This window comes from Vipera berus (assembly GCF_964194415.1).
Source record: "Vipera berus genome assembly, chromosome: 6".
Classification (NCBI taxonomy): Eukaryota; Metazoa; Chordata; class Lepidosauria; order Squamata; family Viperidae; genus Vipera; species Vipera berus.
This window is the reverse complement of record NC_138208.1, coordinates 56,227,788-56,252,679: the sequence shown is the minus strand read 5'-3', so window position 1 is coordinate 56,252,679 and position 24,892 is coordinate 56,227,788. Positions and strand designations below refer to the sequence as shown.

Sequence of the window (24,892 nt, the reverse complement as noted above, 5' to 3'; positions counted from 1 at the left end):
ATTACAGGTAGTTGTTGATTAATGATGGTAACTGGAACCAGAATTTCCATTGCTAAGCAACATAGTTATTAAGTGCTATGTAACATGGTTGCCATTTGCTACCTTCTGTTGGTTTCCCGATTGAGTTTGCTTTTTGGATGCCAGCAGTGAAAGTCTCAAATCGCAATTGAAATCACGTGACCGTGGAACACTACAAGATTGTAATTGCAAACCTGTCACCGAACACCTGGATCATGATTGTGTGATCATAAGGATCATGTGACAGCTGAAACTTCAATTATCAGTCATAATTCCATGGTTTGGTGCCACAGAAACTTTGAGCTGTCACTGAATGTGTGGTCATTAAGTGAGGACTACTTTTATTAAGGAGATGGATAGAAAGAAACCATCTAAACTTAAAAGTAACTTAAGGTTACCTTTGAAAGCAATTTAAAATGATGCAAGAGGAATTCCATAATGTGCTGCTGCGTAACAAAGAAGTTGGTAGAGAGAAATCACAACAAAATTCAGAAGGACCACTGAATCATCAAAGCCTGAGATACAGCTGAATAATAAAAGATGGGTGCCTCAGACATCAGAACCTGGGGCGGGGCAGGCGCTTGTTTGGAGTGCTAAAAACACAGCATATTAATTAGCTTTTTAAGATAAGAATCGCAGCCATTTTGGAACCTATCTCTTGCACATTATCTTCAATGCATATCAAGCTGAAATAGTTGGAATGATCTTGTTGGTTCAGTTCAGAGCATGGTATCAGCAACGGCACATCAACTTTGTTTTCTCTGCAAGGATTGACGTTTACAATGCAATCAATAGGCCAATCAGTGTGGCAAAGTGACCAAATCATGGCAGAAGCCAGCCAATCAGCCGAGTTTAAAATAACTGTGGCACAGAAAATTAAGCTGTTTCTCTCCTGTAGAACATCATCCTTGTGGAAATAAGATTGGCTCCCACTTTGACACTACTTCTAAAGGCCCTGAAGCCTGGGGTCCAGGATACCATGGAGATCATGAAGTGGTTTGTTTGATTGTAGTCACCAGGGGATTGGTGGTTAATCAAGTTGTATATTGGGGTTTTATTTCTGTAAGCCACACAAAGTCAGCATGAATGAGTTGGCCAGTTATATAAATTTTCTTAATAAATCAATAATAAAAGTAATTCCATGGGCTAATTCAGAGGTCAATCAGCAGCTATATTATGGTGAGTTTTTAGTTGGTAGAGGCAAATGTGGACTGAATAAATAACAAGAAAATATTGGACTGAGCTCAAAGACAGTTTGCAGAGAAATTAGTTTGATACCTAATGAACTGACTAATTATCATATTTGGAGCTGAAAGATATTATCTATTGAATCAAGGTGGCTAGTAATTATGAACTGTTATTCTTCACTGTTGAGGGCAATAGAAGAAGGGGACGACAGAGAATGAGGTGGCTGGATGGAGTCACTGAAGCAGTAGGCGTGAGCTTAAATGGACTCCAGAAGATGGTAGAGGACAGGAAGGCCTGGTGGAACATTGTCCATTGGGTCGCGATGGGTCGGACACGACTTCACAACTAACAACAACAACAATTCTTCACTGAAACAAGAAGGTGGAAAATACTTCATGTTTCATTCTGTCTGGTTTCAAATTCCCATCTAAAAATGTTCCAAGAATATGTTTAATTCTATGTGATTTCATATTGCTATCTCAAATTATTGCAAGATCACTTTCTTGAGTTAACATTATTTATTCTCCACTACACATTGCTTAATAAGAAAACATGTCACATCATTAGAGCATCCAAATCCTGCACCTCTGACCCATCCCTAACAATATGCAGCTCCTCTACCTCTCTGTCCATGCCTTAGTATGGAAAATCTGAGGTACAGAAGTCTGAATCTGAGGTATAGAAGTCTAAAGTCTAAATTATTCAGAATAGAATATCATAACAAATGCTAATAAAATATATTTTGCTAATATAATATGATGGTTACACTGATTTCTGTAATTTTGTTCATCATGGCAAACTTCGCTAGATGCTGAAAAGCAGTACATCTAATCCGCATATCATACATACAGAGCTGAGAAAAACAAATCAAAGGTGATTCAATCTTATTATAGTATGGTCATCTTATGGTGTTTTCATCTGACCACTGTAATTACCTAAATTGATTCTAATTCATATGCCATGTGCATTCCAAACCAGACAGTACTTTTAGATCTCTCTATTAGGGTATCACTGAATCAAGACATGACAGAAGCTTCAAGTATCCCTTTTGACAGCAAATTCACTATTATGATATTAAGATACATGATACTGTTGTTCATATGTTTGTTCATATGTGGCACCAAGCCTAGAAATTATGGGGTAAGAAAAGATACCTTCTTATGGTTAATGAAAGGTTTGTATTAGAAATGTTGTAAATAGATTGAATCATGAGAAGAGGTGGGATAAAGATAAATAAAATATGTGAGCTCAAGTTAGGAACAACTTTGTTCAAGGTTCCAAATTATCTACAGCAATTAGATAGCATAAAGGGTACACTGAACAGTTCCAGAGTAACATTTTAAAAGTGAAGGAACGTGCATAAAAATTGGGATGGTGTTCAATATAAGCAAGCATAAAATTATGTATTTGTTATTATTAAAAAATAAGTTAAATGACTTAAGAGTCTTTATAATGACTATGGTAAACAGCTCAGTTAGAATGTCATCTCAATATTTTGTTGTTGTGAAAACAGTAATTTCCGTACTGGCAATCATGAATAAAGGAATAGGCTTTACTATAAAATATATTTGTCTCATTGATGGAAATGGATTTTCTTCACTGAAAGATAATATATGATGTGATTTACCTCTATAAAGCATTTTGTATCACTTTGAAGCATTTCAGACAAGTGCTGCAGGACAAAGCTCCTTTCAGCCTTTTTCTCAGTATATACTTCCCATTTAACAAAACGGTGTTCTTTTAAAATCCATATTTTCTCGCAATATTGGAGCATGGCTAAACTGAAGGCAAAAACGTTAGGACTCTACATTGAAATAAATGTTAATTTTATTTCAAAATGAAACCTGAAAATACCTTACTATATCAACATTATGAAAGGAATTAATGCCGGGTAGGGAAAAAAGAATAGAGGTGGAAAGTTAATAGAACTTTAAAAAGAAATTAAATATAGCTTTATTCATGCTTCATTGGTACTAAAATAAATGTTATAAAACCTATTCTTGCTATTAAAATTTGCTATGTAGACTTACATTTACAGAAATACCATATTAGGGTGAATAGGGCCTGGAAGTAGCATTCAATCAAAAAAGAAATTACTACTTTTCCAAACCTCCTTACATACTACACAAAACTATATATTATAACAAATCAAATAATCTTTAAGATGCCTGAATTCTTGTTTATGCTGCAAAAAATTAAAAATGGCTAGCCTCTAGAAACATCCTACAGATCATATCTTGGCAAATGATAAATTTGATGGAAAAAGATGGTTGCTATGGAATTCTGTTGCTTACCTTCTTTAGGAAGTCACTGCAGAATGACTGTGAGTGTCCTAACTTTTCTCGTCAATCAACTAAAGCTTCTCTTTTATGGAGTCACAAATTCCAAGTGAAGTGAGCAAATGTATTCCTTTTGAAAACAGGCAGGCTGCAGAGTGATGAAGAACATCCTCTGCTATCAGTACTACATCTCAAAGACATTCTAAAGATAAGTACCTTGAAAATGAGAAAGGAGAATACTTTTTTCATAATAAAATTAAAGTTGGGAATATTGAAGGGGAACGTTAGGCACAAAGCTGGTTCAATAGTTGAGCCTGTTCAGATATTAAACACTGAACAGAACATTCAACATGGTATTTGTTTTGGTTTCCATGTGATGTGACCCTCATTCAGAAACAGCCAAAGGGCAATCTGTAGCCACATAATTACTTTATACTCAAAATCTCACCACAAAATTGCTTGTTTCTGCTAAAAAATATACAGAGCAATGGGTCTAAACAGGTCCACATTCAAAATAGTGGATGTAGTTGTTTTGTATAAAGTGAGTATTGGAAGCTTTTATTTGGTTTCCTTTTAATTTGCCAAGGGTTTATTCCAAATTAATTCAACACTTATGAACTCTACTATTTTGTCCACTGATACTTTCTTCATTGATGTTTCCTAAAAAAAACATTGAACGGGAAGAGGGAAGGCACTGATTGATTGATTTCTACACCAAACTACCCTCTAGCAATAAAAGAAGCTTTCAACAATACAAATATATAAGTTTATTTAAAATAATATAATTAAAATTTGGCAAAGCAAACATTAAAATAGAATAAATTGACAACTAAATTGACAGAAATGAAATGTTTTTACCAACCTCTTGGTGGTGGGGACAAGAGTAATTTCTTAGAGAATGTATGATACTGATGGAGGGCATCGGTAAGAGCCATTTGCCATGTACTGGATAGACAAACCTCCAGATCTTCCTTATTTTCAAAAGAGTTTCTCTATTTGATCTGAGGAGACAGGCAGGTTTATTATGGGAAAGGTACGCCAGCAAATAGTTAGGCTCTATATTGACTAGAATTTTAGAGATCAGATCAAACCTTCCTACTGTTTTGATATAATCAAGATTCCTGTGGTTTGCAGCTTAGCAAGCTATTTACAAATTTCTACATATATTTGCAGCTGTCAGCAACCTATCCACAATTTTTACACAAGTGCAATTTTGGATTCTTTTCAAACATATCAATATGAAACCTGAAATATCCTAAAACAAGGAGCCCAGGGAAATCCAATGGTACACCAAAGATCACCTCAGATAGCTCAGGAAAGGAAACTGTTATACAATGAGCAGATGGTGTACCCTCTTCATTATCCCAACCACCAAAATGTAGCACCCACAAGCATTTACAAGTTTTCAAAGGTCAGATTGAACTTCAGATTAGAGAGATGGAATCCATATCACTTTCCCATCCTCTAACATTAGCCTAGCTGCAACATGGAGTATTCTAACAGGTCTTTGTAATGCATGCCAGTTCAGTAGAAACATGTTGTGGGCCCCAATTATTCTGGCTGGCCGGATCCAGGAGAAGGGCCTTCTCTGGCATTGCATTTGCCCACTGGGATATCTTACTTCCCTGAGTGAGGTCGACTCCAACCTTCCTAACTTTTCTTAAGGACCTAAAGTCCTAGCTCTGCCAGTCTAGTTAGCTTGGGGTTCCAATGAGGAAACATCACAGTGGAGGTTGTTGATCAATTAACAACCGATCCCATGTCCCTGCTCCCAGCCTTCCCATCTTTTAATTGTGCTGCACTGTTTGACTTTTTGTACTAACTTATTTATGTTTTAATATAGTTTTTATCTTTTACGATTGTAAGCCACTCAGAGTTACCTTGAGGTAAATTTTACAAATAAATAAATAAAATAAACATCCGAGATATAATTGTGAATATTATATATTTTGCCAAATAACTGATGCAGTGTTAAAAGGCAGCCCTTTAGGTTGAAGTCTAAATGACTGTGATCACTTAGATATGCTTGATTAGTGTGTAACCTGAAATTACAGAAAGTCAAGCAAAAAAGCAGACCCTCATTCACTGATTTCAATGTTCCTTTATCAATGCAAATAAAATGGGACACCCCAAGTAGGGCTATTTCCTTCTGGTCACCCCACCGATGGCATGTCCTCCAGCAATACCAGAACTGTCATTCTTTTACTTAGAATAAGGAAGGTGACTCTGATGGAAATATGCAAGAACTCTTTCTTGGACAAAAGGAGCTGAAACATTTTAAAGTCCCGAGAAACAAAATAATATTCGGAAGCAGATCAGGCAGATATCTCTTGTTATTTCTTATAGGCTCAGATTTTTTTAAAGTTTTTTTTTAGTTGTGTTATGCTTGGCAACAGAAATTTCACTACCAATTGTTATAACTTCTGGATTATCTATATAGAAGTCCATGATCCTTTGAATGATATTAATTTCTCAAATGATTTCCAGCTAAGCCACTTTTTGTACCTTCAAGGACTTGGGTTGACAGTCAAAATACTGAAAATCAACATTATAATTCCTTGCTTCTTTTTAAAAGAAATGTGTGCATAAAGTCTGTCTAAATGTTTAGCATAGCTTTCTTTTAAAAAGCTTTCGGAAAGACTTCATCTCACCTAAAATAAAATGAACTCTCCCAATCCCTTCCTAAATAACAAAAACAAAATCTGGAAAATAAAAATAATGAAAGTAAAAAAAAATGTGCAGCACTGAATTCACATGTGGGTACCCAATGCAATATTGCAAGTGTTCCTGATCAAAAGATATTTCTAAGAAATTTTGTCTTAGTTGATTTGCATAGCAAAAAAAAAGAGGGGGAGTCAATCAATAAACATAACTAAATAAACAGCTTTATCTGGAGGAAAGGGAAGAATCTGTATACAGTAATGTACAAGATCTACAGTAGATTCTGCTTTGGACTTTTCCAGGGTTATGTAAATGTAGCGGGGCTGTATAAGGAGAGGGATCGCTTACAGTTTTGCGATAGAGTGGTTTATCAGAGGGGCCCTTTGGATGGGCCTGAAGAAAGGTGACAACTTTTGCTTCCAGAGAAACACAGAGAAGCAGTGTTGATGGCGCTACACAACGAGTACAGGCATTTGAGGCCGGAAAAGACTTTTAAGTTAGTAATGGATCGATTCTACTGGCCCTTCATGACTATTGTAGATCTTGTCTGCATTGGATTCATAGGAAAACCCTATCTTCAAGGACTGCACCAATGGGCCATTTGCAAATTTATGGGCCCTTGGATTTGGTTTGCATTGATTTTCTTTGCCTGTAACCGGATGTAAGTGGGCGACGAAACATGTTGCTCATGACTGATCATTTTACCCGTTATGCTCAGGCCTTCCCGACAGAAGTTCAGCGTGCTGTTACAGTAGCCAAAGTATTGGTGGAGAAGTTTTTTGTACATTATGGGCTGCCTCAGTGCATACATTCTGAACGAGGTAGGGACTTTGAAAGCAGGCTTGTTAAGCAACTACTGGGCTTACTGGACATTCGGAAGTCCCGTACCACCCCACATCATCCACAAGGAGATCTGCAGCCTGAGAGGTTTAATCCTACTCTTTTGGATATGTTGGGGACACTCACTGAAGAACAGAAGCAACACTGGACGCAACATATTTCTACCGTCGTGCATGCGTATAATAGCACAAGAAATGATGCCACCGGGTATTGCCCATATCGGTTGATGTTTGGAAGGAAGCCCACCTGCTGGTAGACATAGTCTTTGGCACCTCAATGGATGAGACCTCAGTTAGGTCACATCGTAATTATGTAGATAGATTGAGGAAGAATTTGAAGGGGGCTTATGAAAAGGCCGCAGAGGCCGCAGGGGTTCGGGAACAGCAAAATAAGAGGAACTATGATTTGAAAGTAAGAGTTCAGGATTTGCAGTCTGGTGAACGGGTGTTATTAAGGAATTTGGGTACCTCTGGGAAGCACAAACTGGCAGATCGGTGGGGCCCCCAGTTGTATGTTGTTCAAGAGAAGCTGCTGGGACTACCAGTGTATCAGATATGACTAGAGGGAAGTTCAGGCCCTTTGAAAATGTGGCATTGGGACCATTTATTGCCCTTGAACGAGGCAGTACGAGTCACCGAACCAGTCATCGCAACTGAGCCCCATATAGTGGGAAGAAAGTTAGGAACTAGGGCGAAACCCAATCTGTCTGTAGGAAGGAAAACGGAAGTCTCTGAAGAAGAATAGAGTTGTATAGGTTGGTTGTGGTCATCGGGGATATTGGGATCACACACCCCACTGTGAGTAATGAGGTGGAATTAGAACAGTCTGGGCCTGATATTTCACAACCCATGCCTAGAGCTTGCGAAGGGGAGAGGACTCCTCAAAGATTTGAGGTAGGGGATCAGCCTGGGGGATTATTGTGACAGGAGGGGTCATTTACCCTGGAGATCACAGAGTTAGGGGAGCCATTAGAGATGGATCGGGTCACTTCACATTACCCACAATCACCAGCATTAGAGGAGTCGGCAGTCCTGGCTACCTCTGGGGGTGGGGTCATGAGGGGATGGCGTCTGTGATATTGCCGAGTCTAAAGTGCAGAGACCAAGGTGGGTGATACACCCGGTGAAGAGATTAACATATGATGCCCCAGGCCATAGCATAGAGAGAGTGTTGCTTACTGTGTAATGAAGGTTGATTCACTCCCGGTTAATATAGATGCTTACCAGAAAGTTCCCTATTCTTTGGGGGACCAAAGAAACTGCTTAGGTGGGGGAAGTGTGTAGCGGGGCTGGCTGAAAAGCTTTGCAGGAGCCTGCCTGGGGAGAGGGAAGCTCGGACAGCTGTTGCTGGTTTGGGGCGCAGCGGGCATTGATCAGGCAGAAGGAAAAAAAAGAGGAAAAAAGGGGTGGTGGTGGTTGCTGTTGTCGGAGAGAGGCCTGGTGAAGTCGAAGAGGGATTTGAGGTTTTAGCTGATCCCTTTCTGTGAAGGAGAGGGAAAGAGAGAGTGAAAGAGAGTGAGAAGGTGGAATTTTACTGCTTTCTTTCACAGGGGAGAAATCCCAAGCAAAAGCAAGAGAGAGAGTGGGGAGAGAGAAAGTTGCTGGGGTTGCTAAATTCAGGTTTTAACAATAAAGGAAATGGGGGAGGGGTTTTGACACCGATGAGACCTGAGACTGCGTGCGACAACAGAAGAGAAGGAGAGGCTGGTCGTTACTGCTTTGGAGACTAGTGGCCATCCTGATTATTGTTACTTGTGCAAGTTATAGACATTGTGGGGAGTTGCCCTTGCGGGGCAAACTGTTACTGCAGAACACTGACTACCTTTGTTCATGTTCCTATCGCTGCCTGGAGCCAGGGTTTTCCCCACCCCACTTGTTTCCAAAAGGCCACTGTAAAATCATTGACTACTGCTGCGATGACTGCTTGGGGCTGCTAAACACCGTCATGCTTTGACTATCAGTTCTAGGGGCTGGTAATCTTTGTTCCTCAAAGCCCCCTTTAACAACGAGAGTCTGCCACCTCCTCACTTCGTGTGAGCTTCTGCTAAAAAAAGACACTTTATTAACTCCTTGAGAGTGCAGCTGCAGAGCGCGACAGAGGGGAGCAAGGCTGGGAGGGCCTGGGCTTTGGCAGCCTCTGGGGGTAACGCTACAAAAATATACCTTGTTTCAAGTTGTTTGTTAACTACACTACGGGTAAGTGTAACTGCTCATGCAACCAGGACTGTGAAACAGCAACAATATGTTTAGGTATCATGTTCATGGTTTCTAAATCAGGGGTATCAAACTGCCAGTCCATGGGCCGGACACATCACCGGGAAACCACACCCACCCCATTGCCGGCAATGGCAAAAAAGCTCTGATACATTGCGCGACATCACGTGACATCGCAGGTTTGACATGTCTGTTCTAAATAGTCAAACATAGCCCCTCCTGGGATAAAGTTTCTCAGCAAATATACAGAAAAAAGGGGGGAAAAGCAGAACTGAAGATATGTTGTGATTTTACAACAACACAGAAGATGAAGTACAGAAATAGTTCGGTAAGAATACAACAAATGTTAGCTACTATTTCCCCATAAAGAGAACTGTCAATAACAAAAAAGGAATACAAATACAGTAACAGCAAATTCCATTGAAATCACTGCGATCAGAATTATCTCACCTCAGCGAGAAAGGAAATGTACATAAGTAAGTAAATACATATATACATACATACATAAATAATCAGTAACAGATTAGCACAAAACTCTTCTATCGCTTCACTTGAAAATCACGCATCATTGATCAGGTCTGACACATTTGGTTTTTATGACAAAAATGCTTTATTATATAAGTATACAGAAAATATACTTGATGCTTACTAATTAAATGAATGTGATTTTTTATTTGTATCACTTTTAAACCTTATTTTACTTATATTTCTAATGGTTTGTTCTCTATTCTGTTCTAATCTTAATTTCTATTGTTACATTTCAACTTTTAAATATCTTTTTCTCTGTATTATTATCATCTTTCTCCATCTGAACTTGAATGATGATGTTGGCAATCATCATTCAACATCTAGCAGAACAGAAAATTTTGGAATTGGCAAATCAGTATGGTTTAATTATACATATCTGAGGCCTAGCCAATTCTAAAAACTAAAAATCTCTCAGCCAGTGATTCAAGGATCAATGCATTGAGAAGTGGTGTTTATTGCAAAAATTGAAAACAATCATTTAAGAGGAAATCCATCAATTGCCAAAAGTGGTATATAAGCTATATTAATGAAAAAATAGTTCAGTTCTAGAACCTTTTTTCCTACCTGAGGTACCTAAAAAGCTGAGACTTCTTACTTTTGGATGGAAAGGGCAGGTGATGCCTGTCCCTTGTTACTGCAGTAAACCATTCTGATCTGAGGCTGTTTGTTCCTGATTGTACTAAATCTAGTCCTCAGAATACATTCATTCATTAGGTCTTGTTCCCTGTAGATTTAGTCTACAAATTCATGCAAACATTCATATGGTATTTACCATTTTAGAAACATGGAATCTAAAAGAAAATTGTTAAAATATGTGCAATGCTGTTAAACCAGTCACTTTCAGAGTAGACAAAAATTTAACTCTGCAAGCATGAACCTTCCAGATGTGGGGTGTGTGTGTGTGTGTGTGTGCGCGCGCGCAGTAAGATGTAAAACGGAATTCAAAGAGGAGAGATCTTCTACTGAAATGTTCACAATAATTACAATACTTATTTATAAGTTAATTACCGGTATCTCACTCCAAATATTCTTGGCAGTATATAAATTAACCAAGATACAAAATAATTATACAAAATCCCACCCTTTTTATTTTATCTTATTTGTTCCAGTTTTTAAACAGTTTCAAGCAATTCTAAGCAGCTTATAAAAAGATTAAAAACATCATCGTGAGAAAAAGATCTACAATCAGTATGACAAACAATATTTAGGAGTGATATAGCTACTTTTATTCTTTCGCTATATTCTGAAACAGAGGCCCCTATGCATTTACTAACTGCATAGCAATAAGCAGCTTATGTTTATGTTGCTCTTTTATCATACCAATTCAACCTATAGGAGAATGCAATTTGCTATTTCCCCTGCAACTGTCAGGGTGCAAAAGAGCCCATCAAGATTCAGCTTTTACCAAATGCTTACCAGCCATTTGATCTCTGATTGACAGAATCAGTAACATGGAATTAGATAAACCAACAGTCAATCTAAACACTTAGGCTAGGGTTAGGTAGATATTCATGAACAGAATCCAGATGCAGATAAGGACAAGCTATTGTTGCTTATTTACATCACTGTATTTGGCAACAAGATGTTCAGAGTTCCACCCGCATCTTCTTTTCTATTGATTATAGATCTGACACTGTTCAACTGCAAGCAACAAGGACACTACAGTGTCTGTAATATCAAGCTATACTACCTCTTATCAGTAAGCAACCTGCAATGCATTCTACATTGCAGCCACCTGCTCTATCAATTGTTTGGCTGAAGTTCATTTTAATCAGCATAAACAGGATGTGATCATTTCTAGTATCCCTGTGGCACAATTGAAGGTCATCTATTTTGTGAGAAGCTGATTGTGCTGCCTTCCCCTTCTGCAGAGTAATCAAACTATAGTTAAGGATGCTATGAAGAGTCATTAAATGGGAAAGGGGTTAAAATAGAATATTATACTATAACATGAATGCCAGAAATGCATTTACTTTATATTTGTTTCACAATAATACACAAACTGGTATTTTGATATTATGATTACAGTTCTTTGAATTTCAGTGTTTATTTTGCAAGTAATAACAAAATATATATTATGTAAATATATACAAAAATGTATATATAGGAAAATATTACAGGAGATACATTTTGTTATGAAAATTATTTGCAAAACTAAAATGCACAGATGGTCATTAAACAAATAGTTATGTTGAGGACTACCTGTGTATTTGCTATTTTCTTTTTTCTTTCTTTTCTATTTCTATTTCTTTTGCATTGTTTTTTTCTTTTTTCCTACACTATTTTTTAAATTCCATTATTTTTATATTAGTCTTTTTCATATGTATAATAATTAATATTTTTTTAAAAAGAGTGTGGTGGCAAAAGTCATTAAAATATTACTGACAGGTTTTCATTATTTTGTTTTTGTTTAAAATTTCTTTTTTAAACTACACAAAGGTATTGGAAACAGAAATAGATGAAATTCCTGTATTTTTCAAGTCATTATTTTGAAATTAAATCACAATTCAATCCATCATCAGCAACTGAAAAATACATACTTTTATATGCAGTTCCACTTCTAATACTTAATTCTTATAAAATATTTTGGTCACAATGTTAAAAACAAATTAGACTAACAAAATACTAAAAATATTCAGCAGTTATACTTTTACAATTAATTAAAGGTTGTAATGTTACAATTTACTACAGTTTAGAATTCTATAACAATGTTCCAAGATTTAAGATGTTGTTCTTTCTATTCTAATTAATATTACTTTAGTATCTTAACATCTATACATTGATGTGCTTTGGTCACAAACTGGATATTACTGGTGACTTTAACAGGGAGCCTAGTAAATAGCTCAGGAAGTCAGAAAGAAAAGAGCTAAATGATTGGTACAATTTCCTCACATTTCTTTTAGTAACAGAGACATTTCTCAGGAATCTTTTGATTAATGAAAGTAGCATAACTATTGTAAAAAAATTCAAAAAGAACTATCTTATGATATCTTCTCTTAGGATTTAACTGAAAAATGGAAAGCCAGAGGTTACAGTTCCCTGGAAAAATGTATAACAAAAGAAAGCATATTTATACATAGCAATTTGTCATCTGCAAGAACATCAACCCTGTACCCATGAGTATTTTGTCTAAATGTTCTTCTCTTTCAAAAGAAAAGCTTTTGGGATGTAAAATGCAGGGAAAATTCTCTGCCTAGCATTAGTTTTTAAGATGGAAATAAACCCATGGGAGGAAATGTAAAACTCCAATAAGAAGGAACTGCAGTTGGAGAAAGAAACATGACTAACCTGTGGTATGCTGATTACATAGTGATAGTTGAAAATGCAAATAATCTGGAAGCTCCAATAATGGAAAATTAATGAGCATAGTAAAATATATGCCTAGGATTAAATGTAAATAAGACCATACTAATAACAACAGGTACAACAATGAGCCCTGAACTGATCACGAAGATAATGACATGGTGGAAATGTTCTGCCTTTTAGGATTGACTATCAATCCAAACAAACAAGGAAAAATATGCCATAGACTAGCACTTGATAAAGTAAAATGAATGTTAAGGATTTTCAAAATCATGTGGACTACAACTTTCCTTGTGACCATTCTAAAAAAAGTTAGTTTTTGAAGAAGCGCGATTGTAAGGACCTGCCTCAAGTAGGTCTCCCAAGAAAGCAGAACTGTTGAAACAGGCATTCTCAAAATGAACTTTTATTGAGAGTTAGTGATAACAAGAGAGCAAAGCAAGGTCTAAAGATTTGGCGTGGAAAGGATTACATCAAAAGGCAATTCAAAACTCCTCCCCTAGTGTCCAACCATCCAGTTGAAATCCAGCCAATCCACAAGTGCTATCATGTTATCAGAAGCTGGAGAGGTAGCGCCCATCTCAAGGTCTTTCTCGGTTTCGTTTCCAAACAGTCCCAGGCTCTGGTGTCTGGAGATAAGGCAGATGTTTTCAGGTTGCATTTCTCTTGCCCAGAGGGAGGGCATCTCGTACAGAGCAGAGCAAAGCAAATAATAATCCCCATGCAAGCACCCTTCTCCAACAGTATGGCAAGCGCTGAAAATGCATAGGCAAAAGCAAGAAAGGAGAAAATGGAAGGAATAAGGCAAATACATTTGAGGGGCTCTGACAGAGATAAAAAGAGTATCGTTTTTGAACTTGAACATTTGAACCTGAACTTTTGAACTCTGGTTGGTGAACACTGCTAAGAATAGTATGGGTAGCCTGGAAAACAAAGACATAGATCAAAGAAGAAATCATTGTAGAGTTCTCACTTCAGGCACAAATTATTGTATTTTGCACACTGAACAAATATCAAGCTTTTTAAATAATATTTTATTAATTTTCTATTATTATAATTCATTAGTGCTTAATGAACAATGTGTTGTCTGGGCTGATTTGTTTTGCTTAGTAATAAAAATTAAGTTCTTATTCTCTATCCCATTTTTTCAGCCATTGATAAAATAAGTTTCATAATATTCTGTATCTTCTTTTTCTTTTATTCTCAATGTAAGTCTATCCATTTCAGCAGTCTAGTATTTTCTTGATTATCTCTTCATCCATTGGTGTTTTTTTCATTTTTCCAGTGCTGAGCAATTACAATCCTCACTGCTGTTAATACATCTAATATTAAATATACACTTTATCATTTTTTCTGGAATTATACCTAATAAAAAAAGTTCAGATTTAAAGTCTACAAGCTTTTTTTGAGGACTCTATAATGCTGTAAAATATAGAAAGAAAGAGAAGACAGGGACAACCAGTAGTAGTGTGGATGGACGTAACTACAGCAGCATTGGTGGACTTTGGAAGACCTAACTATCAGGTTGAAGGTGCATCGCTCTGAAGAAAATGTAACTAAAAGTAGATACATCTAAATATCTAAGAGTGAACCCCAATTTGATGACACACAGGTATCATCAATCAAGCACTCCAGTAAAATATCATTTTAAATAAAGCCAAAATTTAGAAAGGGGGAAAGTAACTTAGCTCTAAAATGAAATAAATCTCAACATCTCTTCAACATTTTCATCAATGATTTGGACGAGGGGATAGATGGGGAACTCATCAAATTTGCAGACGACACCAAGCTGGCAGGAATAGCCAATACTCCAGAAGATAGGCTTAAGATACAGGAGGTTCTGGACAGACTTGAACACTGGGAGCTATCTGACAAAATAAAATTCAATGGTGAAAAAATCAAGGTTCTAAATCAAATCTACAAATATAGTATAGGTGGTACCTTGCTCAATAGTAGTAACTGTGAGAGGGATCTTGGAGTCCTAGTGGAAAATCACTTAAATATGAGTCAGCAGTGTGCTGCAGCTGCCAAAAAAGCCAACACAGTGCTAGGCTACATTAACAGAGTGATAGAATCAAGATCACATAAAGTGTCAATACCACTTTACAATGCCTTGGTAAGGCCACACTTGGACTACTGCATCCAGTTTTGGTCACCACAATGTAAAAAAGATGTTGAGACTCTAGAAAGAGTACAGAGAAGAGCAACAAAGATGATTAGGGGTCTGTAGGCTAAAACATATAAGGAGCGGTTGCTGGAATTGGGTATGTCTAGTTTAATGAAGAGAAGGGCGAGGGGTGACATAATAGCAGTGTTCCAATATCTCAGGGGCTGCCACAAAGAAGGAGTCAAGCTATTCTCCAAAGCGCCTGAAGGCAGGACAAGAAGCAACGGATGGAAACTAATCAAGGAGAACTAAGGAGAAACTTCCTGACAGTTAGAACAATTAACCAGTGGAACAACCTGCCTCCAGAAGTGGTGAATGCTCCAACACTGGATGTTTTTAAGAAGAGACTGGACAGCCATTTGTCTGAAATGGTATAGGGTTTTATGCCTGAGCAGGGGGTTGGACTAGATGACCTCCAAGGGCCCTTCCAATATTAGTAGTAGTAGTATTCACAGATGCTGAAATATTTTTCTTTAAAATTTTATTTTCCTTTCATTAAATTGTTGTTACCCTTACAAATTATGTATTTTCACATCAATTATAGTAATTTCTGTTCTTAACTTTCTCTCATCAGAGTGTTGTATATATGACATTTCTTGCAGTAATGTTAGCGACATTCCCTGTTGCAAAAGTCATTAACAGTCTAAGCCAGAGTGCCACAATAGAGAAAGAGCTTTTAATTGTGAGATGCCAACAAGTGCAGCCCTAAAGATCTTAACAGGTATATGCTAGGAATTAATATATTATTTCTGTATTTCAGGCTGCATCATATTTCAGAGAGCAATATGCAACAAAGCTTTGCTTTGTCCCAAAAATCCATTTTAAATATGAACCTTTGTTTTGTTTAAGGATAATTTTTAGAGATCAAAGAACTCTTTTTTCCATCCTTCTGCTCCCACCTTCAAACCTCCCTTTTGTTTTCAATTTTTACAGGATGTTGAAACAGCATTAACTAGAAAGATGATAGATAACTGCAAACTCTCAGCAGAAAAAGGAAGAAGTCAGTAGAAACACATGCTCATAGTAACTGAAGAATTCAGTAAGGCATTAAAGTATCCAAACTTCCCATATGAAGAAATATGAAGAACCAGTCACAAGGATGAGCCAAGATGTAAGGCATGGTATTGCATTCTAGGTTTTTTAAAAAGGGACATGTATTCTCTTTTTTATAGAAGAAAGAAGTTAAATGAACATTAAACTCCTGGGGGTCTTCAACTACTCCTATTCTGACAAACTGATAGATCACCAGTGTTTTGGAATAAATGCTGAAAAGTTAACATTTGCAATTTCAATAGATCGGGAAGAACTTAAAAGTTCTTTTCACTTGCCTGCTCCTTCTTTCTCCTCCTTTTCCCTTTTGTCCACCCTCACATTAGGATATAATATTTTGTAGCCACTTCCTAAGTTTCAAATAAAAGGAACACTATTGGATCATTCTGTAGCATCAAATGATCTTTAGAAAACAAACTAAGATTCTTAAGCGACATGCAAATAACTCAAGCACCGAAACACATAAAGTATAATTTACTGAATATGTGGCATGACCATACAAATGAAATGAACTGGTAAATTTGTGAATAAAAAGCAGTAATAAAGGGACAAGAGACCCAGACAATGGGCAAAACACTACCATTCCTTCTGTGGCAATGATAAATCCAGAGGGTGGGAAAGCGATGGCTCCAGTTAATGGATAAAAGATCATCAACCCCATCAGAGGTTTCCTAGAGAGAGAAAATTGATAGTCCCTACTAAGGCAGAAGACTGCTGTTATTTATGGAGCAGCATGAATGGAGACAGAAGTGAACAGAAACTCCTAAACCCGTGTGGGGCATAACAATTTCATCTAATCCATGTTGCAGTATGAAAGCAACAGTGTCTTGGTTAGTATCAGAATTAGAGATTCTAGGAAATGCTTGATTGGGGTAAAACTGAATTCTCACTCCACAAGGATTACTGCCTATAGCACAAGCATGATTAAGGCAGGTTATCTAAAATACATCTTCCCTATTTTACTAAAAAAACACATTATGTGACAATTCTGATTGACCAAAGCCATAAATGGGCAGGCTAGACTAATAGCACAGGCCTGTAGGATAATTAGCAAGATATAAAAAAAATTATGACTTGATATATTAGGAGACTAAAAAATAAAGTGTATGAATGAACGAAATGAAATAAATAAAAATAAACACATATTGTCTAAAGGTGAAACCATGCAAAATAATATATCTAAATAAAAGATTATATGGCATCTGTTGGGATGTTGTAAGTCAAAGACTACCTATATAGTGAATGTTGTTGATATAAATTTGACTTATATTTCCTCTTCTTCCAATCTTATATTTCGATCTCAATTTCTTTAATTTATTCCCTTTCCATGGTTTGCAAAACATAGCTTTACCCCATGTAATAATGGAATGGATAGATATACAATTTTTCTAAAAGTTTAGAAACGCATGCTGTAAGATCTTTGGTATGATCAATCTCTTGGTCACACAATGCACTTAAATGTAGTTTTCTATCTGTGGTTTGTAAAATAAATCATCATTACTTGAGTTGAGACATATTAAGATACATTAGTTGTTTTCAAATCAAACTGCTAGTTTCACATGGCTTTCTAAGCCAAAACCAAACTATGGTTTAATTTATTATGTGACTTTAGCCATTGAAAGATCACTAGATATGAATTGATAATTGTCTTAAGAGCTATCAATAACATAACATTTTTCCAATAGATTTATATTACTTTAATAACATTTTGACCCACTAAAACATTTGATTAGAGGAGCCAAATTCAAATTTACAAAGCTGGAAAAACTGACCTTCAATTTCTCAGACTAATCACATACATGTTACCATGGGCTTTTATGGTTTATATACAATAAGTAAATGAAAATTAAATGAACTTAATATATTCCAGATTCATTCTCCTCCCCCTCCCTCCCTCCCTCCCTTTGTGTATCTCCTATGTATTTGCTTCAGGTTTGTACTGTATTTGATCAATTTTACACTTCTAGTAGTCAGTAGGTACAATGAGAAACAATTTTCTGTGTGGAAAATACTATATGCCTGAAAGTGTTTCAGTTTTATAAGTTCAGAGATTTCCCATTTCCTCAAGGGACGACTGCTGAGCCCAAGATTTTGCATTTTGATCTTAGATTCTCCTAGCAGATGTTTAAAAATGCATGTAACTAGACAGCTCCCTTTTGGCTACACATCAGAGAAGGCTTGAAAAACCCAATTTATTCTTTCAAAGGTCAGCTGTAACAGACACCCAAAACTGGTTTCATATCCTTTGGGAAATACTGTACTGTAGAATAAAAAGTCTATCTGCATTTCAGTAATTTTACCCATTTTCTTTTATCTAGCAGGCAGACAATATCTTCACAAGCAAATATTGTATATATATTTCTGAACCCATTTATTGTACAATAATACCATAAATAACATACAAAATACAGAATGACCAATTATATTTGCTCTTATTAATAATCACATTATATACTGAAAGTCATAAATCCCAAACAAAATGTTAAACAAAATAACTCAATGCTCCCAATATCTGGCGTAAAATAGCCACCCTAAGCTGTTGGATTCCAGATGGGTGGCAAATAAATTTCATAAATAAACAAACCAATAAATAAATATTGAAATATACTGTACTGTGATTCAAGCTTCAAGTTTTACCTCATGCTATCTTCAGAAATATTTTATTATTAAGAATTGTAATTATTAATTACTGTGACTCATTAATTTTTAAGGTTTTCTGAGAAACTCTGTGACTGAAAAATGAAAATGCTTTAAATAATTAGCAATCATAAATACATTTTTCCATAGGGAAAAATAAATAAATCATCATAAATTATTATATGCTATTTTTCAGATTAAGCATGTGGATGATTACGTACATGTAAATTCAAAATGTGAAAATTTGGGCATGATTCTTTGCTTATATTCCAGATAATATATGAATAATAATAAAACTGTACACTAATCCAATCTATTCTTTATTCTACCAAAGCAACAGCAGTCAAGAACAATACATTATGAATATAACTTGATATGTCAATGCAGAATTGCTATTTTATTCGGTCCTTTCCTTAACATAAGGGAATATTTGCTTGGGAAACTAAAAGCCTATTGTATCATGAACGGCTCCAGATTCTAAATAGGAATTTGATTTCTTTCTTGCACAGTTAGTACCAGCTATGATATTCAATTATCTCAGTTTGAGATTCCTTACATCCTTCTCACAACTCTTTTTAAATACATGTATACATGCATTCCCTAATTCATACATACTTATTTCAGAATTCAATCTTGCAAGATGACTGGCATATAAATTTGCATCATGATATTCATTTCACCACATTCCCCCTGTGCCTCCTCCCAAACATTCAAAATGGAATCTCAAACTTGTGAGCATCTTATAGTTTTGCTAAATAAGACATCACGGAAACTACTTTTTATTCAGTTAAACTAGACACCTGTCTAATCCAATACTTTCCATGCTGATTGGCACTGGCAGTTTCAAGGCTTCTAAAAAGAAATCTTTCTCTAGTCCTACCCAGAGAGAGTTTGATTCTAGTACCTTCTGTAGGCAAATGTACAATATTACTAAATACTGAATGAACCCTAAGTATCTGGATGTTTCTTAAAAACGTTTTCATTATTTGTAGATTTTTTTTCCAAAACAAGCACATCCTGTAATGATTTTCAATAATAATAATAACAACAATAACAACAAACAACAATAATAATAATAGTTGGAAGGGACCTTGGAAGTCTTCTAGTCCAACCTCCTGCTCAGGAAGAAAACCCTATACCATTTCAGTCAAATGGTTGTCCAGTCTCTTCTTAAAAACTTCCAGTGTTGGAACATTCACAACTTCTGGAGACAGGTTGTTCCACTGATTAATGTTCTAAGTGTCAGGAAATTTCTCCTTAGTTCTAGGTTGCTTCTCTCTGATTAATTTCCATCCATTGCTTCTTGTCCTGACAATTACTATGTATATAAATTAATTTGAGTCAAATCATAAAATCCATTTTCAAAGCCAGAACTAGAACACTTCCCATGTGCTAATAGAGATGTTTCACAGTATGAATTCTTAATGTAACCAAACTAGGCACCATCCATACATATACATATATTAGTATATAAAGTTTCTGAACTTGTGCCAAAGTTATTTATTTCCAGCTATTCTTTTCAAGTCTGGAATGAATAAGGACTGTGGGAGCATGCTGGATTATTAGACTGTACAAGTATAACACTAATACCATCTTGGTCCCTGGTATTGTATTCATATATATACAATTACCCTCTACAACTGTACAAAGGAAAGAGCCATATTGGTAAAAAATTAAAAAAAAACAAACCTTGGTATACACCAGGCACACTGATCAACTGTTTGGCAGCTAGCAGAGCAGTGGCAGCACTGATGCTGGCAGCCATGGTGAGGTTTGAGGATACTTGGCAATGCTAATTTCTGGGTGGCAGCAGCTAATTGATTACTTTTTAAGAAACACTGGCAGGCCACACAAGGCTCCTTGTGTGGGCTGTATGTCGGTATTTCTGCAGACCTAATCATTATATTAGGATATAAAAGAAAAGTAAAAGTCAGGTCCTGCTATCAAAATAATGGACTGCTTTAACTGTTTTTTATACTTTCACTCATATCTTTTTTAAAAAACATAAATAAGTCTGAACACAACACTGGGAAGGAGAACTCCCAATCACTTCCCTAATAAATTCTGTTTGGGGTTTGGTTTGGTTTGGTGTTATAATTCAGGGTGGGCATAATATTCTACACTGCCTATCCCAAGCACCATTGTAAAACTTGATTAAGTTAGGCAGTGGCAGAGCTACTACTAAAAAACAAACTGTTGTGCAGTGAGTTCGTTGTGCAGGAATGAAGACGAGGCAAGTGAGTTCAGCAATGGTCATGTTTATTTGCTTGCAGGATCTGAACTGGGGAACTGGGCTGCAGCTGCAGCAATTTATAGCCTGGCCCCTAGGAGGCAGCCAACAGGTTTAAAGCAACCCATTGCTGCCTAGGGGCAGCCAACAGCAGCACCGGAGATGGGGTGTCTGAGTTGCTGGGAGCCGTTAGCTAGCTCCAGCTTACCACGTGGTGTTACACTTAAGCCCAATATAACATCCCTCCCTCTTAGAACAAACAAACATCATAGCAACAATCTGCATAACAATACAAATTACAAGATTCAACACCAGTATAAAATGCTCCCATTAATACAATAAGACAGTTAACAACATTATAGGTCCATTATTAGCTTCAGTACAGTATCAAAGTCACAATTAACACAGTACATACATTATTTTATATATAATCTGCTAAATAAGCAGGATTGCGTGCCTTTGTGGAACGCCTCAGGGGTTAAGTCACTTTCTGGTCTACCAGCTTACCCACCGGGCCAGGCAGACCAGTGTCCTTTGATGTACTTGAGTCAAAGGCATTAGATGCTCTCTGGCTGGCCTTTTCAGGTTGGCCCACCCCAGAGTCAGATTGTTCAGCAGAGTTAGCACAGCAGCTGTGGAAAGCAGGTTGGCTTGCTCCATCAGGGGATCCATGTTGCATTTCCGGACTCCCCTCTTCTACGACCAACTCCTCATTGCTTGTGGTGAGAGAGTCTTGAGAGTCAATGCATGGGCTGGCTTGGCTGTTAGCTTGGGGACTTTGGGAGGGACTTATGACACAGTCCTCACTTAGTGGCCGTTCTGGAAACCGCTTCCTGAGTTGATCAATATGGTGTCTGACAACTCACCCTCCCTTCAGCCCCACGTCATAAGAGAGGAGATCAGATGATTTGGTAATTCTCCCAGGAACCCACAGATTCCCATGTCCATAGTTTCTGGCCCATACCCCACCGCCCACTTGCAGCCCCCTCGGGGGTTTTGGTTGAGAGGCTTCTGCTGCCACTCTATCTGGATGCAACCTGTCCACCTCCCCCAACGAAGATGTGCAGGGCTTTTCCCAGTAGCAGTGCAGGGCATAGAATGCTGGCAAAGTAAAAAATCTGCCAGTCTGTGATACCAGTCCCCTGTTACTATGCATTTAAGTGACTCCTTTGTGGTCCTTACCATACGTTCAGCTTGACCATTACTGGACGGATGAAAGGGGGCAGACGTTGTGTGTCTGATGAGATTTGCTCTCAGGAAAGGCTGAAATTCAGCAGCAGTGAATTAGGCCCCATTGTCTGAAACTAAGACATCTGGCAACCCATGTGTGGCAAAGAGTTTTCTCAGCACCTGGATGGTCCTAGCAGTAGTCATGTTTGCAACTGGAATCACTTCAAGCCATTTGGAGTGGCTGTCTACCACTATAAGGAATAGCTGTCCCTGGAAGGGCCCAGTGAAGTCTATGTGAATTCTAGACCACGGAGTGTGCGTTTCCTCCCACCTGTGAACTGGAGCGTGTGGCATTTCAGGCCTTGATTGCTGGCAAGTATAACATCCATGCACCTGTGCCTCAATGGCCTTGTCTAGGCCTGGCCACCAAAGGTAGCTTCTTGCTAAAGCTTTCATTCAGACAATACCTGGATGGCCTTCATGCAGTGACTGTAAAATTCTATCTCTCAGCGAAGTGGGAATTATGACCCCACAAGATGCAACCCTTGTGAGCTGATAACTCATGTCTTCTAACAGGGTGGTTATCTAACCACCCTGTGTGCACCCATGAAAGCACTCTACTAAGTGTTTTGTCACTAACTGTTTCTGCAGCTATGTTCCCAGCGTGGAGAGGAAATTCTGGCAAGTCCTGAATGGACAGAATTCTGGCCGCTGGGGCCGGATCTGGTTCTGTTAGGTGGCAGTGGGAGTCGGCTCAGGCCATCAGCATGGCCCATTTCTTTGCCGGGTTTGTGAACCAGCTTAAACGTGTAGGCTGATAAAAAAATAGACCATCTCAACATTCTTGGGGAAAGTATGTGGTGTGTTTGTTTGTCTGTTGTAAAGAGTCCCAGTAGTGGTTTGTGGTCTGTGAAGACCGTGAAGTCCCTGCCATATAAATAGTCATGGAATTTTTTAATTCCTGCTACAATAGCTAAGGCCTCTTTGTCAATTTGAGTGTAGTTGAGCTCAGCAGAGGACAGTGTCCTTGAATAAAATGCAATAGGGACTTGTGTTCCATTCTTCTCTAAATGACTCAAGACTGCTCCCACACCATAAGGAGATGCATCACATGCTAAACAGACTGGTTTAGACTCCCTAAAATGAGTTACAGTAGATTTAACTGACAAAAGCGCCTCTAGGTCCTGGAAACTTTTCTCATGAATGCTGGTCCATTTCCATGGAGCTTTTTTATCTAAGAGCCTGTGAAGGGGCTCTGCCAATGCGGCCTTGTTAGGCAGGAACACGTGGTAGAAGTTTAGGAAGCCCAAGAATGCTTGTAGCTCTCCTTCTGATTTAGAGCTAGGTGCCATTTGAATGGCCTTCACTTTGGATTCAGCAGGGTCAATACCGTTAGCATCAATGCGAAATCCCAGAAATTCAGTTGAAGAAACCCCAATACTACATTTACTCTTTTAATTTGAGGCCTGCTTCATGCAGCCTCTGTAAGACAGCTCTGAGCCTGCTAGCTAACACCTCTTTGGATTCTCCAGCAATAAGTACATCATCAAAATAAGGGCAAACACCCAGAATGCCTTTAAGTGTGTGTTCCATGATTCCTTGGAAAATGCCTGGAGCAACACTAACCCCAAATTGTAAATGCTTCACTTTGAAAGCTCCCCTATAAGTCACGATCATCTGGGCTGCAGCTGTGGCCTCATCGACTGGCAGTTGCTGATAGGCCTGTGCCAAATCTAACTTTGCGAAAATGGTGCCCCCTTGCAAAGATGCCAAGATGTGGTTCACCACTGGGACAGGGTATGTGTGTTGCTTAAGGGCTTTGTTAATCGTGCATTTATAGTCTGCACATATTCTAATTTCTCTGTTGGCCTTAAGTGGTGTTACTATAGAAGTTTCCCACTCCCCACCATCAACTGGTTGTAAAACGCCCTGTTCTACAAGCTTGTCTATTTCTGTGTCAATTTTATATTTGAGGGCAAAGGGAACCCTTCGAGGCTTAATTCTAATGGGGACCACGCTGGGATCTAGTTTGAATGATATAGGTGGGCCTATGTATGTTCCTAGGGCTGAATCAAATACATCTGCATAGTCCTTGCAAACTGACGCAAGATTCGTAGCTTGTGTCCGGTTGATACCAGTTACTTGGATGCCTAATGCATCAAGGCAATCAAGTCCTATAAGACTCGTTCTCTGGCCCCCTACTTCCATCTTTAGAAGAGAATATATGTGGTTCAAGGTTGAACTGTAGAATCCTTGCTCTTCTCTGAGCTTGGTTGTTTGCTTGCAGATGCTTTCTTACCCAACTAGCAGCATTTTAGTGCCCCTGGACACTGAAACATTGAACACTGAAGATGTTACCTTGTCAGGTAATAAAACATCTGCAAGAAACAATGAAGCTCAGAGAGCAGAACTGCTATCTTTCATATTATTTTGAATTGGCTCCATTTTAGGTCATGAACTCACTTCAGAAATAATTTTAAGATATTGCAAGACCTGGTTTCCATTTGGTTTACTCTCTTAAAATGTGTCTATATAGATAAAAAAGATGAAATCCACAAAATGAAAATATATTATTATGCACTGTATAAACCAAATGTATTCATAAGCA

General features: G+C 37.6%; 1 long non-coding RNA gene across 1 annotated transcript in view; it reads right to left on the bottom strand.

The window, feature by feature from the left end:
- Positions 1-24,892, bottom strand: part of LOC308670345 — a 60,946-nt gene that overhangs the window by 20,869 nt on the left and 15,185 nt on the right. Inside the window, exons 2-3 of the long non-coding RNA XR_014027002.1 lie at positions 4,348-4,486; positions 3,501-3,701 (exon numbers count right to left, since the gene is read on the bottom strand). This is a non-coding gene — a long non-coding RNA (uncharacterized lncRNA). The remainder of the gene's footprint in view (positions 1-3,500; positions 3,702-4,347; positions 4,487-24,892) is intronic.